This window comes from Lates calcarifer, linkage group LG1 (assembly GCF_001640805.2).
Source record: "Lates calcarifer isolate ASB-BC8 linkage group LG1, TLL_Latcal_v3, whole genome shotgun sequence".
NCBI lineage: Eukaryota > Metazoa > Chordata > Actinopteri > Centropomidae > Lates > Lates calcarifer.
In genome coordinates this window covers 7,144,723-7,162,555 of record NC_066833.1, presented here as the reverse complement: position 1 = coordinate 7,162,555, position 17,833 = coordinate 7,144,723, and the positions used below count along the sequence as shown (strand labels likewise).

Here is a 17,833-nt window from a genome sequence, read left to right as displayed (position 1 = left end):
AGTCATTCCAACAGACGGAACTTTTACAACATTGTACAGACTAACTAGTGAAATAAGTAGGGATGCATAACAGCCAATATAATTATGCTCAATAATGTAATAAGATAATTATTGGATGTAAATTGCTGTGAAATGCAGTTATTTTCAGTATAATCATGTAACTTGCAAATAAATGACTTTAAATTAATTGCATTGCTGCCTATAAAATAGAAATAGAAAACGCTTCTCTCTATAAAAACCAAAACAAACAGATAATTATTGGTTATTGTTATCCAGGAAATTCTACATCAGTGCATAGCAATCACACTATAGCTCATATTGCTCATTTGAAGGACCCAGGCAGTCTCTGTTCCCTGCTCCAGGTCTTTACATGCTTTCAGGTCTTGAGTTACAGACACAGCAGGGTAATGGCATTTGGGCCAATAACCACTGATAACATGAAATAGTGGCAAAAGACTATCTCTTCACTTAAAACATCAAGGCATTGTAATGTCAGAAACCATCCAAAGAATCCTAAATGGGCTTACACATCAACACAACATAAACAAGGCTGTAGTTATATAAGGTCTTATAAAACTCTGGACTGCTTCATTTGTACCATGCAGGACCTCTTGGTGAGGCTGCCCTCTCAATACAGAACACAAACCAAATTACCCTCCCATTCTGCTTGCTGTTCCTCTCTGCTAGGAGAGCAAAGCAGGCATTATGAAGCAGCGATTCAGACAGCTTGCACTTATTAGCTGCTATCTCAAGGATGACACGACACGTTCTGTTATAATTAACTGAAGCTGGACACCAAACAAAACACACACAGAAGGCTGAGCCAGGCAGTGTAATTGATGAGCAAATTTATTACATTCAACTTCAAAGAGAGCCTGGATAAAAACATATCACTTGATATGATGAGGGAAGCCACAGAGATACATGATGTGTGGCTGCAGTGTGTACAGTATGCAACACAAACACAAGTACAGAACCACACAAAACTGTTCTGCAGCTAATCATGAAGGTGCAGCTGCTGATGTGTGTTGGTGTGTGTTAATACTGTTTGCACGCTGTTGCATATAATAATTATTATTTCAGCCTTATCTTTATATCCATATATGATAATATTTACTTGAGTATTTTAAATATTTAAAGAATAATTAAAGCTCATAACAGTAAGTAAAATGTTTATATAGAGCTTATCTAAATGTTTTAGTTTACCAAATTAATGATTTATGAGAACAGATTTCATTCAGATTCATTCAGATAGGCTAATGTATTAGAAAACAGCTAAATAAGTGTAGGACCAAGTGTAGGACCAACAGACTGAAGAACTCCTTTGTCCACCATGCCATCATGCTCTACAACTCCTCACTTGGGGGGAGGAGGAGATAGGTAGGGTATGGAGGACAGAAGGGAGTGGTAGCCCCCCTTAAAGTGCAATAACCCACCTGGACACTCAAGTAATATACAGTTCAGCATATTTATAGTTATTTATGTCAATGCCATACAGAGTCCGTTCACCCTTAATTCTATTCTATTTATATTTTTTTGCTATTCTATTTATATTCTGTGTCGTTTGCTAACTGTCCTGCATGCTGCCCTGTCTTTCGTCACAAACTGCTGTTGTACTGCCCTGTGTGATGTGTTATGTCTGTATTTGCTGCTGGAAACGTAATTTCCCCGAGGGAGTCATCCCAAAGGGATCAATAAAGTCCGTCTAAGTCTAAGTCTAAGTTTAAGTCTAAATAGCTAGAAAATAGATATTTACCCATCCCGCAGGCACAGAGCAATCAATTATTCATCATTTGGAGATGTTTTTGCTCACCTGTTGAATGTTATTTACTTTTAGGTCTTGCTTGGTCTCCATCAAGTCCTGAGAAAAATATCAGGCTATTTCTCTCACTTTGTTCACCAGGTAGTCTCTAACCTTGCTGCTTGGTGCATGGCAGGTAGTGCACAGTGAGTTTATCATGGCTTGTTTTCTAAAAACCGATGACGATGTCTCTTGTTTGCTGTGTTTCCGTCTTCAGTTAGCTTGCTCCCTGATCAGCTATCGCCCCATTCCATGTGATTATCCACACTGTGCATGCTCTCTCCTTGCTGTACTCCCCACACAACAGGATTTTCAATCATAAATACTGAACATGTTAAGCATTTATCAGGGCAGCCACGATTGCCTTCGGAACAGGTCAGGGAGGGTAAAATCGTTCTTGACACACCTCACGCAAGAGGAGAATCTGGCAAGATCATCTTTAGAACCATCAGATAATCAGGCCTTTGCTGAGTTTGATCAGGAGGTCATTCAGGGTTATTCAGGGTAATAATCAGCACAATTATCTTTTAGTGTGTACCCCGCTTTAGAGTATAATTCAGCCACCTATTTCATCTAATATTCCTTCATTTTCAAAGAAATGCATTCAAACCCACAGCTTTCCCAGGTCCAGGAGAATGTGACCTTAAACTCTGGGGGTTAAGAGTACAATGCAACATCACATCTTTTTCAACAATTGTTTTTGTTCTACAGGATAGAAAAACCTTTTCCAAGAAAAGGCAAATTAATGCTGTTGCAATACTGGGACCACAATCAGTTGATACCATAATAAAACTACAACAGCAGCAGTCATAACTCAAACCCTGGTGACACTTGGATGTATTGGTTAAGCTTTGGAGTTACAGTACTGCAAGACCTATTTTGTTCCTTTGACAGAGGCTAAGCTGGGATTCAGACAGAAATCAGCCCTGTGTTAAAACAGCACAAGAGGCTGTTGGTGAGGGTGTGTAGCTTCAGGCACCGCTGAGACATGAAATTAGATCAAGGAGGTCCAGTTTGAGTAGGAGATCTGTGACTGGGAAGGCTTCTCAGATGCCAAAACATTGCACAATCGTTTCTAATACTCTGATATAGGATTTCACAACTCTGGGAAATTATCACAGAGGCAATTATTTTGTTTTTCATTGCAATGTTCATTTTATTGGCCAACACCGTTCATTGCCAGATCACCTTCAGTGTTTGAAAGCTATAAGCTAAATTAAACTGTCTGAGTTTTTATTATTGTATTTATTTGGTGCTAAGTTCTCATCTTCTCTTATACTGAACTTGTCTGAAATAAATCAATCAAACTTTGGCTGTTGATAGTAAAAAGAATCTCACCAAAAGCATTATGTTGTATGACAAATTTTAGCACTGAACAGTGTCAAAGTTTGAGGCCCCAGTTCATCTGACATAAAATTTATTTTGGTTTAAGTTGTTTATCTGAGGTATTTCTATTGTGTTCAACTGTCAGCCATGGTGACAGTTGCTGTTTATGACAATGACCCAGTTTGTCCATTTATTCAAACCACTGTCAGCACTAAAGGAAATATAAATTCATCACTTAATAAACTCTGAAGTCCTCCAACCTGAACAACAATGCAAATTGTTTGTCTCGTCTTTTGATACAACCCATAGGTGCATCTCCTGAAAGCACCCCTACAATGGCAGACATACTGTACCTTTGTTGTCATGGTTACATTAATATATACTCTACAGTCAAATAAGGTTAAAAGAAACCATGCTGACCAATGATTTCACATGGCAGCAGTCTCCCATATCTAGGTCCTGTGTTTTGTCGACCCATCCATCCATCCATCCATCCCAGCCTCCTAATGCTGACTTTATGACTATACTACATCACAAGTTCCTTTTTTGCTCCTGTCATAATTACTACAGCTAGGATCACCTATAGTGTCATTTGTTAGGGGTGGACAGTCTCCTACCTGACATTGGGTGTCTAGAATAGAGAGCTAAGAGAGCTTTCATTTAGTTTCATTCAAATATCTTATATTTTTTGATTTATAGATCTCTCTTGCACAATACTATAGCTAACTCTCTCTCTGTTCTATTTCTGTGGAACTGAGCAGAAAGACACCCTTCTGCTCCTTGTCAACCCCTTTCCTCTCTATGCTGACAGATCTGAATTGTAACTCTTCAACACCACACTTTCCCTTTCCTAAGCAGCCTTAATCACAAGGAAATGCGGCTGGAACTTGTTGGAATTTAATGCACCATGAAGTGAATTTTATGACCAGGCTTGGGTTTTTGTCCAGTTTTCTTTCTAATGTTTCATTTCTAAAAGCAAATAAGAATTCACTGCAAATGAGATGGTGATGATAACTGAGCCCTTTTCGCAAGTGTCTCATTATTTATTCTATTATGGATAGTCTCTTCTCATGGAGCCCCATTAGACAGAGTCAGCCTGCTAGAGCACAGCAGACCTCAGGTTTAATTGACACCATGGCACACATGGGAATGTGGAAGAAAGCATGATCTGAGTGCATGACTGATCAACGCAAATGCCAGTCTTCTCTCAAAGGAGTGTAAATTTCAAGGACGAAGGAAGCAAATGTTTGAATTAGTATTCCAACAGGAAAAATATAAAATTAAAAGTGAAAAACCGTAAAAACTAAGCAGCTTTAAACACAATGCCACTGTTATTGGGACTTGTGACTGATCACATATCTGGCAGCAGTACTTAATGAAAATTGCAGCTAAATAACAATCAGGTGGAGCAGTCTTATGGAAGGGTCTCTCCATTTTTATTTTGGCATCAAACTTTAAAATCAGAATATGAATGCCAACATATGGAGTTGGGACCTGGTGATCATATGGATTATTCAACATTTTACAAATGGCAGAAAATCTCTCATTACCATTGGGAGAGGAGCAGCTGGCATTGCAAATGCTACAACAAACTTTGAGGCCCATAGCAGATATCCCTCTGGAATGCTGGTAGGCAGTGGAGCAACTCAGGATGTCTACAGGCAACCAGGAAGTATGAATCCACAAGAGGAACCCAGCACTGCAGAGCAAAAGCTAAACACCCCCTCTCTGTGATTCAGATTTTAATTAATGTATTTTACCCTTTACACTACAACACTGATTAAATTTCCCCTTCTTCCAACTAGGGTTGGGTATTGTTTGAAGATTTTTGACTAGTGCCAATACAATACCTGAGTTTCTGTATCAATACCAAAACAGTACTTTGTTGTTGTTCTTGAAATCCCTTTTTAAAATTTAACAGAGAAAGTTAGACTTCTCAAATGTTGTTTTGACACAAACATATACATGAGAATTTTGCCTACATATACCGTAATTTCTATTGAGCGCATCTGACTATAAGCCACACCCACAAAATTTAAAAAGAAAAAAAAAGTATATATACAGGTCGCACTTGTCTATAAGCCGCAGGTGTCTAAATGTTTTTGCAGCATGAAGCTTGATAGCCCATAAAAATCTATAAATTAGCCGCATCATTGTTTAAGCCGCAAGTTTCAAAGCATGGGAAAAAAGTAGCGTCCTATAGTCCGGAAATTATGGTAATTTAAATCAGGAACTAACTGGTCAACTATAAATGAAAAATGTTACAAATCTGACCAGACATTCAACTATCAGGTACTTGACTGGTTTTGATGCTCTGTTTCAGATACATTTCATTAATGTTAAAAACTACTGAGGTTTCATATCTTGCTTTAGGTCCAACACCTGTAAGAGTACAGATGCACCTCCCTCTGGGGACAGAGAAAAGGTTTTGTGCTGACATATGTTTGTATATTTGTAAATGGTGTTGAAATTATACATAGACTCAGCAAAAATGTACAGATAGCCTTTAAAGATCAGAGATAAACTGCTTTCATAACTGGTGCCCTGATAATAAAACATGAAGAAAACAAAAGAAATGATAACTGATTTCCAAAAACTTTCCCCTAAATCTGTAAATGCTAAACCACTGACTGTGCTCAAAAGTATAAATACATGGGTATTATTACTGATGATAATAATGCTGGAATTTCAATGGCAATGCAAATGCTAACATTGCAGTCACAACACACTGCTACTTTTTTATGAATCTGAAAGTTTTTCTTCATTCAGAATGTATTAACTATTAACACAAAGTGTTGGGAGAACGCATTGCAACCATGTGCCCACACCAAAAATAACATATTCAAGCATGTCACTCCTTGTGTTACATACAGGCATAGGTACTTGGTTCAGTTAAAAGAAAGACCATCTTCAGAATGTGAACTATGGTACACACTTTGTACGCCTAACCATTCAGTACAATCTCCTCCCTATGATGAGAGGCAGTAGAACAAAGTCAAGTTACATCCAAATGAGGACAGTCATTTGCACACCCATCTAGGGCTGCTTGTCCAAAAAACAGTACATAGGTTCTTTTTAAGTGTTTCAACTGAACAGGGTTGTCATATTAGGTTACAAGGTAACTAGGTGTGTGTACTGGAGAAATGATAGATAGTTTTATTTAAGAGCTTGCTCATAAGATCAAAACAAATCCATCAGACCCTTTGTTGTTTGAAGGTTTTACCCATGGGGTGGAGAGACATCATGTCCAAAACAAAAACAGGTATTATGCCGTTTGTCTCTACAACAGTCACCTGCTTAACAAACTGTGACTTGACTTGGCACCAGAATGTTCTTTATATTACGGTTTAAAGTGTTCTATATATTGCTTCTTATTGTTTTCGTAATTTGTACTGTTTGTAGACCTATTGCTGGTGTCTGACGTTTTTATATGCACATTTCAATGGCCTATTGTGCAAAACAAATTCCCTTAAGGGGACACTGAGGTTTCATTCACTCATTTATGCTTTCATAATTCTTCCAGTTAAACTTTAAACACAATAAGGCACATGTTTAAATGTAAATTAAGCCAGCACAGGTCATCCTCACTGCCAGGCAGCAACACTGGAATCCAATACAAGTCTTGTGTGAATGTAATTATGTGCAGGCTTGCTGCATTCATGCTGCTGTTTCTCAAAGACTTAATAGTGTTCTGTACAGCAGGTAGCAATCTTTCAGCACTGAATGGTTATGCACACTGGAGACAACAGCAGACAGACTGCTCCGGTGAATCCACTTCAGACTTGGAGCACAGGCTCAGCACGACGGGCCGCCCAGGTAGGAGGCATTCCATTAAACACCATCAATGTGCCTCCCCTGGTGATTACAGGGCATTGATCTGCCATGAACAACTGATTTGGAACCCTGCTGGTGGACGAGCAACTGGGCGTGTGTGATGGAGTGAGGTAGAGGGACTATGAAACAGAAAGAGAGAAAGAGAAGAAAGATGGCGTGTGAATGAGTGAGCAAGAGCTGCTGTTCCCACCAAATCCATCTTATTGGATTCTGGCTGTGGGCATTCATCACTCTACCATTGTGCTACTTGGGGATTGGCTGCAAAACTTTAATAAAAGCCACCAACTACACACACAGTCTGTCGAGAGTGCCTTTGTGATTCCAAAATGAGGAATTTTTGTAGAGACATTAATTTTGTTGTTGATGCTGATATAAAAAATCTGGCAAACAATTGCTTTCAAAAGCCTCCAATTACATTCACATACTCTAGTCATAACAAGACAAAAATAAAGGCACTGTGTAACAATGAGCAGGCCATCACCAGCAGTCAAGTGTGTGAATGTCTGTGAGGAAGTACAGTATGTGTGTGTGTTCAGTTCTCTGGACTGTGCAGAGAAAAATCAGTTGCCACTTATGCAGCAGCCACAGCAAAGCAGCTCTTTGCTTCTTAACAAGTCTCATCAGACTCCCAGTGGTCTCTATTATGCCAGCACAATGGACACAACAGGTCAGCCACGTCTGCAGCACCACCTCAGGGAAATCTAAACAGTATCACTTTCTCATTAATTGGGCAGATCTGTGATATAATAAGCATCAGTCCCATTTTCAGCAAGTCACATATGCCCACAGCTTCACCACAATACTGACTGGGACACTGTCCAAACTAACAAAGCTCATTATTTTCAGTTTTTTGATTAAAATATCAATACAAAATATAGGTGAAACAGATTATTATTATAAAAAATACCCTCTGCAGCAAAAAATTTCATTTCCAGAGCTTTGCTTGTCACAAAAGGAGCAGTGAATAGTTTCTTTCAGCAGAATATATACAACTTTGTTTATATACAAATTTGATACATGAAGGCATGACATCCACATGAAAACCTCTCAAAACTTATTTAAGAAATAATAATATATTGATAAAAAAAAATAAAACAGTGATTATGAAATGATAAATATGTGCACAGTGGCTCAGAAAATTCATTGGTAGTTTTTAATTTACTTTATGGAAAGAATGTAAACTAATTAGCCAGAATTTGGACCACCTATTTGAATGTTTACATTTTTTGTAACTAACTTTGAATTTACATTTTAGATTATGTTATTTAAAAATGGTCTCATAGTGATGTCTCATAGTGAGTTTGAGTTGTATGATTTGCTAGCAATAGAATAACATATTATCATACTGGCAAGTGAGAAACAATCATTAAAGGAAAGTATATTTATAACATCACTTTGGATTCTTGTGTGCCTGTCAGTTCTACTGAATTTGACAAGGCCCGTGACACAGATACACATCTTGTTCCCTTTCACATGGCATTAAAATTAATCTTGTGATCTAGTGACAGCTAGACAGCTAAAAATACAACTGTTAACACAATCAACACATTCTGACAATCTAATCAGCCAAATTGCACCAGGGGATGGTTTCAAGATTTTCATGTGAACAAACACGTAGTGTGTAGAGTCAATACATACAGTATTTCTGACCACACTTGACCACCTAATTTTTTGATTATCAAAAATTATTTATTTCTTGACACAGTGACTGGAACCTATTGGGAATACTGAACATATCTGATGCACATTGGAGAGTTGGCTTAACTTGTGCGGGTGATCTGGGAAATGAATAGATGTTTGCATTCAACAAAATACTGTAATAATGGCTATGGAATTACAGTAGCACGTAACAGCATAGGTAAATTACAGCTAAATTGCATCTTAAACAAGGTGTCATCATAGACAACATTGTGCTGCTTTGAGTCATTAAGGTATATTTTTTTTACTCAACTTATTGAGAGACAATGATGATGTCTCATAATGTTATATCCAACCTCAACAGAGTCATTTTATTGTACTCAACTTCCTTGCATGATTTTGTACCAGTCCACGCACAGAAATGGCATGAACAATATTAATTCTTCTTGGCATACATCTACAAGTCTCTGATCTCTGCTGAAAGGAAGAATGCCATTCTTGCAAAGATATTCCTTCATTTGGTGTTTTGATGATGGTGGTCCAGAGCGATGTCTAACACGTTGCTCCAAAATCTCCCATAGGTGTTCGCGTAGATTAAGATCTTGTGGCTGTGACAGAATGTGATAACATTAAATCGTCCTTTGAGCCCTATATGGAAACATCTACATTTGTTACTATGTTTCTACAATGACTAAATGTAGTTTTTTTTCCTTCAATTTGACACCTGTCTGTATATTTTAGCAATGCTGATTCTGGCATTTTTGCTTCTGCTATACAGGACATTAAGGGCATTCTATGAATACAAGGCCATTTTGTCTACTGTAATAATGTGTTGAGACCCTGTAATGTCCTAGGAGGAAAAATCTGCCACTGTTTTTCATCATTTGCATACAGAGAAAAATCTGATCACTAGTTGTCAGTAGACATGGATTTGCCAGTCAAATGCAGTCCATCTCACTATCTGGACACATGTAGCGACATATAAACAACGTCACACACACACACACACACACACACACACTCACACACACACCAGAAGAGATAAAGTGGTCAGACGTTTAGGAGTAAGCACAAAGCCATTTCCATTTCACAAACTTCACACTGTTAAGCTTGGAGCTGTCAGACCCTGCTGTTCTCACAAAGACTGAAAGCAAAGGAGGAGGCAAAGGAAGTGTTGGGGAGAGGGATTTAAGATTGCAGGAGCACTAAGCTGTCAGAAGAGTACAATGCTTTTGAATTGTCAGGTTCAACTTTTAAGGAAAAAAGCTCCCTTTGTGCACGTTTATTTGAAGCATCCAAACTTTGTGGATGAGTATCAGAACTCTGAATGAGCCATTAACCTCTGTAAGATCATTACGGAAAGATCATCTGAGTTTACCGATCATTAAGTTATCATTTAAAAGATAATTAAATGTAAATTATTTTTAATTCTTATGAGACAGTTACATGTTAGAATCAAACACAGTACGAAAAGGCTGCAGCAGATCATTTGTTCCTTTTTATAAACACCTCTATATCTCCCACATAGTGCCAGTGTTTGGGTCCCATTTCATAACATCTTTTCAAACACTGGTTACAGTCCAGGGAGCAAGAGAACATCCTGTCACAAAGACAGACAATCAAGCCTAACAATATTTGCAACACTGTTGCTTTGATGCAAAACATGCAGCAGTAATTAAATCCATTGTGATGTAATTAGAAAAAAAAAACATCTTGTATGCTGTTTTAATTGCTATGTGGTCTCACAACACAATTTCTCGTTACAGTCTTCTTGATGCGTGACCCAGGCGTTATGCCAGGAAATTTGGTGATGAAAATGAAAACAAGTCTGATCACTGGTGGCATTGTTTACCACCCTAGCACAACGCGCTTCAGACGCTACATCGATAATTCCAAAAGAGAGCAGTCACCCTCACTGAGTGCCTGAAGGGGCTGTGTTGTGTTGTAATTGTGATATAATCACCCACAGCAGAAAAAAGAATTGCAGCTTCTTTCCTTGGTATACAACAACCAAATGATTCTTTAATTTTTGTTCATTTTCTCATTAATTCTGTAAATGAGCAGTTTGATCAAGCTGAGCTGTAAATTGTGAGTGTGGATATTTTCATCAAAGAGTGTGTGTGGATGGTTTTATAATATGCCTAAGCATCCAAGATATCGCCTGGGTAACAACATGAACAATTCCTCAGCTAAAACTATCAGTCACCTGCACAAAGAGAGAGATTTTCAAGGATCTAATTACCAGTCTAATCATTAAGTAATTGATGCAGTCTTTTTAGTTTGATATATTGCCATTTTTCAATTAAGGTTCTGTTAAGGTGTGTTTGCTTGTGTGTCTATTTTTTGTTCTATGTTATTCACAGGGAAAATAACTAATAAGTCCTATTCCCTGATGTTAGTTGGGACACAAATGACCCAAAGACTGAAAACACGAAGATGTCTCCTCAGCCCCAAACCTCAGAGTAATTAATTCTGTAAAGAAACCTAATTCTACCAAAAGGAGGAATCCTGTACAAGAACACGGATTACATGTAATCCCATTTTGATATATTAAAGTGAATGTACCTTTTTTTTAAAATGGCATTACTAAGTGAGAGGCTGAAATAAAATCCAGATACCCTTAAGCTTTGGACGAGAGTGCATAGAAAGTCATTTGAAAGACATGTGGACAAGAAAAAAGCAGGTTTGCTGTACATATGGTGAAATGAGGTAATGTATCCATGCAAGAGTGTCAAAATGTAATTTGATGAGATAAAAAAAAAACACACACATACACACACATGATGCACTAGCTCTGCTTTGGCAACTGAAAAGTCACCTGACTCTGCCTTTTCCTCATCATCATCACAGGCTCAATAAATAACTAATGGGAAAATGGACACACCAATCTGATCTGAACTCCTGCTTATTATTAAGATGCTTTGATTAAAAATGGATTGAACTATTTCCTACATGATGCTTGAAGAAATTGATTCAACAATGGAATCCCGAAAAGACTGGGCTTGATGATGAAAATAAACTCCTAATTTTTAAATTCAAACTCCACTGTTACAGCTCATGACATCTATGAAGTGAAAGAAGGGGAAGGTGTAACATAACGTTTTAATGTCAGTGGGCAGCAGAAGAGACAGAAGAGAAAAAAAACCAAGTTAATTTCAATCTTTTGCATCTGTCAACTCATATTCATGTTCTGTTTCAAGCATCCCTTTGATTGATTGGACACAAAGCAGTCATAATGATCAAAAACACTTTACTGACATTATGCAGGGTACATCTTTTCTTTTTGTTTGTTAAGACAGATGCATGAGCTGAGACTGGCAGCCATCATTTTTCTAATATTGTCTTTCAGAACTCATGGGCATCAATATATTCTTTTGATCTATGTTTTTTTGGCTCAGGCATTTCAAATCCAAGTGCCTTACAAACACCTTTGTAATGGAAATGGATAATGAGCTTTCCCAGAGGGGTTAATCAAACCTATTGTTCTCCAAGAATGACAAGATGTGAAAAGAAGTGAAAGGGAACTGACTGATTGTGTGAAAAAAAAGAAAAAGAAAGAATTGGTGTCCTTTTCTTTCAGGCAATTCCTTGTCTCCTCCTTGATACAGGAAGTGATTTATTCTGACAGCTACCTCATTGAGTTTTATTTTATCCAAATGAAAAGTCTTTGTTGTGAGCTCAACAAGGGAGAGAGGGGGAGAAAAAAAAGGAACTAGACAGGCAGAAAAGGAGAGAAAAGAGAGCATGGAGTGATAAAAGAAAAATAAAGAACAACAATAAAAAGATGGCAAGTTAACAACACAGAAATAAATGTGTGAAAGTAGCAGTTGAGTGTATCTCTGAGTAAGCCGCTGGCTGAGGGCTTGGTGGGCTAGATTTGACCCCACAGAGGAGGAGAGTGCACAGTCCAGGTCTATAATTAGAAAACACACAGAGCCACTAATCCTTACTGAATGATTAAGTAGCAAACAGCAAGTTTACAGCCAGGAACCCACAACTGATCAGCTAAGCAAAGTCAAAGTGGTGTCCCCACAGAGTGAGATATCTGACAGAGGGGACAGTTAAGTTCTGCTTTGTGGTCAGATTCATTTGAGTCTGCTTTAGCCCAAAATAAATCAAGGGTTTCTAATAGGATTTAAGAAATGTTAACACATTAAAGCTGGATTTATACTTGTGCCTTAGGAGCTTACCAACCCCATATGTAACCACAGGTTGGGGCTACAACAGCCAGAGGACAAGTCCAGACCAAAATAACTGTGATTGATTAGCTTGGACTGTTTTCTTGTAAGCATTTATGAAGTAAGTATTTTGGACAGTAAAAATGAGAGCAAGAGCTTAAGTATAAACATTTAGTATAAGTGTCTGTAGAAATTCTATTCATTGTCAATGTTTAGTGCTAATGAAAGAAGCAGTTTGCTTTATATGTGGTAAAACGATAAGGGTGTTGAGGTTAGAGTGGTGAATGGGCAAAATGCATGGACCCTGTCGCCAAAGACTGGATTATTTATATAGCCCAAAATCAAATATCATACATTTGTCTCAAAGGATACATAATCTGTACAACACCCTCTACCTTTACACCCTCAGCTTATGTGGCTTAAATCCTCTCCAGAAACCCCTTGAACAGGTTAAAAAACAAAACAAAACAAAAAATTTCAAACAAACAAATGATCCAAAAGATTTCTGGCATTAAATATTCAAAAGGATTAAGTTCTTTGAAAATAATCTATGATTTTGAATATCAAAGTTGTGTCTGTCATGGCAATAACCACTCTCTATCACAGTGAATAAAATAATGTAATGTCATGTAATGTCATGTACTTTGATTATTAACAAATTTCCTGTTGAAAAGCTATACACCTACTGATGTGGTGGTTCTACGGTCAATGGATAAAATCCTGCGCTGGACTGTAGACCAAGTCCTATGTTAGAAGAGACTGTGGTGGGACACCTGACACTGAAGCATAATTCAATCCTAGTCTGATCTTTGCTTCCTCACAAAACTGACCTTACATGCTCTCTTCAAAAGTAGCTAATGCAAAGTCAAATTTGTAAGTGGACAGACTATGATCATAGTTATTAGTTTTATTAGTTTAAGTTTTATTTCAAAGTCTGGTCTGTATCTAATTCAAGCCTGCATCTACAGAATAACGAAAAGTAAGCAATGACTTTTGATAGAAGGGAGAAAAAGGGGTTTCATTATCCAAAACACAGCATCTTAGTCTTTCACAGAAGCCAGTCATCTTCCTCTCAGCTCCATAAACCTAGAGACTGTTTAGAGACAAGGCAATCTGTTCAGCAGCAGCACTTAGAGGAGGCAAATGTTGTTTGTCAAATTCACAAGCAGATGTGCACAAACTACTCCACCATCTATTGAGGACTAGTTACATGAGTTGTTTTATAGTATTTCTGAAACTGCTGATCTCATGGGATTTTCACACACAACAGTCTCTAGAGTTTATGCAGGAGGGCACAAAAAAAAGATCCCCAAAAACATCCAACGAGTAGCAGTTCTGAGGACAGGAACGATTTGTTGGTAAGAGAGATCAGAGGAGAATGGCTAAACTGATTGAAGCTGGCAGTAAGGCCACGCTATCTCAGATAACCACTCTTTACAACTTTGGCAAGAAGAAAAGCATCTCAGAATGCATAACATTCACTACAACAGAAGAGGACCAGGTCAAGTTTCACTCCTGTCAGCCAAGAACAGAAATCTGACGATGCAGTGGACATAGGCTCACCAAAACTGGACAGTTAAAGAGTGGAAAAATGTCTGGTCTGATGAATCTGGATTTCTCCTGAGGCACGCACATGGCCAGAATTTCTAGTCAGCAGCATCAACCTGCCTTGTGTTAAGTTTAAATCTATGTTGCTGTACAAAATCATAAACCATTTACATTCCACACTAAGCTTTATGGAATAGTTTCAGAAGACAGTAAGTCAAACAGATAAAAAGACAAAGCATTTGAAGCCAGATTTATATGTTTTCATAGCCTCCTCCCATTCAGACAGGCAGCAGCAGCCAGCTCTAGTAGAGTAGCTGTAGAAGACAGCTAATCATTAGTCAGTTAGCCTCCATTATGCCCTGGAATCCAGGCCTGGTGATAAAGAACCTAAGGACTCAGGGCTCACAGCTTAATGATCCAAAGATCAGCACAGGATTTACAGGCTGGGGGTTTCCACAACAGCTCCTGGACAAAAGCCTCCTCCCTTCCTTCATCTACTTCAGCAGAGGGATTGAGTTCATAAAACCAGGAAACAGTGTTGGAAAGTAATGATATCTCCCACCTATTGTAGAAAGAAAAATAAAACTAAGAAGACATCAATCGCTGAGGTAAAGCTTCCAGTTGATTAGATGATAAATAAAGGCAAGTTGCCAAGAACAAACATTTCACACACTAGGAATTTTACCTTCAGCTAGTTTTCTTTGAAGAATTGGACATTGCAGCTCATGGGGCACTCTGACTTTATGGGCCTTTGGTAAAAACTTGATTCAACCATTTCAGGCCCTGAGGATCAGCTCTGATTGCTCTATATTGAGTCTGAGCTACCTGCTGATGTTTGAAACAAAAACTAACAAACCTTGCAGCGGATGTCATCCATCACTGACATTTATATGTTGCAAGCACCCCACAACAACTGGAATCTTTCACAGACTAAAAGAGTGCCTTTACTCCTGTGGGAGGACAAAAGACACTCATCCAAACATCTCAGATAACCCCCAAAACATTAGAGCACTGACCAGGTCAAACAATGTATCTCCAGTTCTTTTGTCTTTGCCGGACTGGGCACCTGCTCATTACTTTACATTTTAAAGCAAGACTGTTATTCTTAATATCTTTTGGAGTAGCTAGCTAACTGAGAAAATTAACCAGATCCCAAGGGGGACCCAGGAGCCTTTGAGAACAATTTCTGACAAGAGTATTCAGTTTGGAGTGCTGTTTTATTCCCTACAATGTTTCAAGTCAAACTGTAATTCACATTGTTTCACATAGACAGGAGAGTGACGTTAAAAACTTTTAATCAGTTATTGGCAAAGTATTATCTTGCATTTGATTTTTTTCTACAAACAAGTTCATATAATTAAATGTGTCCCAGTTGTTCACCAGTCAACTACAGTTTCTGAAGGGTGACATCTTTTATTTTATTTATAATAACATAAATCAACAAAGCTACACATTTGAGAAGGTGCAACCAGAGAACATTTGGCATTTTTGCTTTAAGGAGACTTGATTGATTGATTAATTTATAAATTATCAAAACCAATTAATTTTCTGTTAATTGACCAAAGGACTGATTGAAATAAGTATGGGTCAGTGGTTTCAAAACCACTAATATTTTCCGGCATACCATTCCTACAGTATAAGCTGCTTCTGCCCCACGTTAAAATGAGTCATCCAAGACAGAGAGTGCAGGAATCCCTCAGGTCATGTGCAGTGCAGATTAACAAGACCCCTCCCCCTCTGGTTTGTGTGAGTAGTGAGCTACCTGTATTCATGATTCATAATGTCAGAAAAAAACAAAATTGGCTGTGTGGGAATATTACGGGTACAGAAACAAGACAGACAGCTGCAATTTTGTCTTTCCCTCTTCATGTAGGAGTGACTCAGTGACTGCTGGTGCAATGTCCTCAGGTAACATACAGATGAACTGGACACACCTGTGCATGATATTCATGAGAGACTTTTCACTGGATAGGATGAGACAAAAATCTGACAGTTGCTGTAGTTTACTTGAGGGTGCGACTGGAAATCACAAAAGTTGAAGGAAAAATGTTCCACCATTGTAGCAAGCTGTGGATTTGTTGCTACGTGGCTGATTGGCAATTAAAGACTGCTTTCAAATCCTAGCATGTGTAGTGGATGTATGCATACAGGTCTGACAGAACCGGCATGGAAACGTTTATGAGTCTCTTTATCAGATCTACGATTTCCACGACTGATCAAACTTTGGATGAAGCCAAGTGATGACATCATCAGCTGGCATGCGTTTTAAAATTATGTCATGTCAGCCTTGGCCTGAGTGATTTTTACTCATTTCAGGAGACCCTCTCCCTCACCATCACCATCCCCCCGATGTGGTGTGAATGCTTCCTCTGTGAAACAGGCCAAGGATCTGCCAGCGGCCCCTCTCTTTGTGAGCTGAATGGGTACAGCTCGGCCACGTTTTAAGGCACCCTAATGTACCATGGCTGGACCACAAAGGCAGCGTGGTAATTTGCCAGGGATAATGACGCTCCCTTAATTCGGCCCTAGGGGCCACAAACAGAAAGCTTTCAAGAGAATCCCCATCCAGGGATGAGTCCCCCCCCCCTTTTTTTCTAGCTTTCTTTCTCCCTGTCAGTCCACCCCTTCTCTCTCTTACTGACCTAAAAGGAGCTTGTTTTCTTCCGGCTTATTGTCATCCTCAACTAAATATCAGCAAACAACTGCGGGGCTGGAGGAGACAACATGCCAACCATGACTGGAGTCCCTGATCTCCTCCCAGAGGAGCAAAGAGAACCAAGACAAACACAGAGGCGCTTCTTCAAAGCAGCCAGAGAGGGAGCACTGCCGTTCTGCTCAAATGACACATATTAGGGAAAGACATTTAAGGCACAAATTGAATTGAGCAGAGTAAGTGAGAAGGAGGCGAGTGCTGAACAAGGGGAGTATAACAACAGAACATAAGCAAATGCCAAGGCTGGCCTAAATACAGAGAATGAGAAGTAGATGAGATTGGAACAGAAGTGATCTGTGCTTTTCATGATAAACTGACCTATGCTCTTCTACAAGGATTTTGTTTTTAGCAGTAGAGAGTTAAATGTTCAATCTCAGCTTGAGCATTGTTTCAAGCCCAGAAAGAAAAAGATCTGGGGTTATTCAGGGCCATGATCAGATAATAAACCCTGAGGATATTTCTTCTTTTATGTACTAATAAATCTAATAACTGGTGGCAGATGTGCTCTGCAGGAGACAAATTAAAAGGTTATTTAAAGGGATTATAAAGCTTTATGATCTTATTTTTGTTGTTTAGGGGATTTGTATGTTTTCCAAACAGCTTCAGGCATTATGTTTGCTCCATATTCTTCATGGATGTATGATATTCTCACATGTATGTGTATATTCAAAATCTATACTCATGCCTGAAAGAAGATCCAGAGTTAAGATGTTTCAAAATTTTTTTGACTTGTTTGAGAGTCCAATTAAAGTCCACAATCGGGTTTGGTTCAATTTATTGGTGTATTTTGCCTCT

General features: G+C 38.5%; 1 protein-coding gene across 1 annotated transcript in view; it reads right to left on the bottom strand.

The window, feature by feature from the left end:
- Nucleotides 1-17,833, bottom strand: part of sema5ba (sema domain, seven thrombospondin repeats (type 1 and type 1-like), transmembrane domain (TM) and short cytoplasmic domain, (semaphorin) 5Ba) — a 169,709-nt gene that overhangs the window by 107,591 nt on the left and 44,285 nt on the right.